Below are 2,002 nucleotides of genomic sequence, written 5' to 3' on the forward strand. Positions count from 1 at the left end.
CGTAAACCTTTTCTGGAGTCCTCCAACTATTAAGGGAGTATTCTTTCACCTTTTCTTTATTTATTCCTAACATTGAGGACAATGTAAAGTTTAAGTTTGGAGGGGAGAATTATTTTGTTGGAAGTTGATTTTTATATGGAAATTGAGATTTTATTTATTTGCATGAATTTTTTAGGTTAGTTTATCAGTTACTTTTCTTTATGTTCACTTGAAAATTATAGGATTCGATGATTTTCATATACAATGATAAGGAATTAGTTGTCTTGTATCTTTAGCTTTTGGTAATAAGGATATTGTTTGGTTTGTGCTAAATTCTTTAGCTAAGTATCATTGTTGGAATGTGATTTCCACATATTGAGCACTTTGTCTTTTTGTCACGACCCAAAACCACATTCGAGTCCGTGACAACCGCCGCGATGTTCCGATAGGCACTCATCTTCCGAGTACCCTATCGAGACCTCGCAAGGCTCTCGTATCAGTTCCTCACCAGGCTCTCATATCAGTTCCTCACCTAACCTGTGATTTATTGTTACAAAAATCATGTTTTAAAACAATACAAATCATTTTTTTGGTCCAAAAACAATAAAATTTTAATTTCTGCCTCACAGGGGCGTTTTTGTCATTTTCGTCAAAAATTTCGAGACAGGTTAAAAATGTAATAATTAGGTGGAAAACGCATATTTCATACTTAGAAATAAATTTTGATATCTAAAACGTTCATTTAAAAGCAAATTGTTGACAATTAGTACTATTCAAAAATAATAAATAAAATATTCTATTTTCTCATAAAATAAATTTCTATAGAAATATTCATAAATAATTTTTTCGCACATGAAAGTAAACTAAAAATTGTATGAATAGAAATACAAATAACCAAAATATAAGATTTGATCTGCAATGACACGTGTGCCCCAATTGACCAAGAGGATGTAAGACTGTGAACTTTTACTTTCTATAATGCAATTCTGAGCTTAGTTCTCGTCCTACTCGACTATCTACAAACTGTCCTGAGCCTGAAAAATGTATAGGAAGAAGGGGTGAGATTTTATAATCCCAATGAGTAAACAGATACCATCTAAAGTATCTAAAACCGAGTAAATTGAGACAATAAAATATCTCATCCCAATATGCATTTCATAACTTAGAAATTTATTCCATCCCATGAAAACAATTATAATTCAATTAAAATGATTTTCAAGGCTTATGTTTCTCATAAAATTTGGCTCATGCCAAAACTCATCCTCGGGAATACTTGATCGTCATCAAAGCATCCACTCGAGTCCGCCAAGGCTGTTAAAACGACTTATTCATATAAAATAGTCGTCCCTTGACGTTGGCTGAATCTCACTTTCACGTGGTGGTAAAGCGTGAAGTGGACTCAAACCCCTCCACAAGAGTTACCCTACGCGCCTCTCCCATAGAGGTAAAATAAATTAGCCGGGTTTACCGAGCCCCTCTAATAGGATGGTCCACAGAAACCCACCACTGCAGTGTAGGTCAGCCCCACCATAATCACAAAATAGTTTAACAGCATAACAAGGTAATTTTTTTATAATAACTAATTTGCACGGCAAACCACAATTCATGTAATTTCAATACAATAAACCAGCCAAGCATGCTCACACTATCATAAGCCATTTGAATTAAAAATACAATTCATACTTAACAACCACAGTCTCCATGTACTCTATTTAAAAAAAATAACATTCATCATTAATTTCAAACAATTTATAAAACCATTTTATAAAAACACATTTATTTATAAAACACGAAATTTATCCTTTTTAAATCCATTTTTCATAAAATTTATAAAATTTCATAAAAACTACCTTAGATAAATTAAATGATAATAAGTTTACTCACAGTATTAGGAGTAGAAATACTCCTATCCTCCGCCCTCGGGTGTAGTCTCTTACCTGAAACAATTGACTCACCACCTATCCATAATCCATGACACAAAATTCAATAAATTGTGTCATTTTATCATAAATTATTTCAGGCT

The 2,002-nt window shown here is 32.5% G+C and overlaps 1 long non-coding RNA gene across 1 annotated transcript in view; it reads right to left on the reverse strand.

Annotated features, from left to right (window-relative positions):
• Positions 1-898: 898 nt before the first annotated feature.
• LOC108663898 overlaps positions 899-2,002 on the reverse strand; it is a 1,648-nt gene continuing 544 nt past the window's right edge. Inside the window, exons 2-3 of the long non-coding RNA XR_001929998.1 lie at positions 1,864-1,937; positions 899-1,013 (exon numbers count right to left, since the gene is read on the reverse strand). This is a non-coding gene — a long non-coding RNA (uncharacterized LOC108663898). The remainder of the gene's footprint in view (positions 1,014-1,863; positions 1,938-2,002) is intronic.

This window comes from Theobroma cacao, unplaced genomic scaffold (genome assembly GCF_000208745.1).
Source record: "Theobroma cacao cultivar B97-61/B2 unplaced genomic scaffold, Criollo_cocoa_genome_V2, whole genome shotgun sequence".
NCBI lineage: Eukaryota > Viridiplantae > Streptophyta > Magnoliopsida > Malvales > Malvaceae > Theobroma > Theobroma cacao.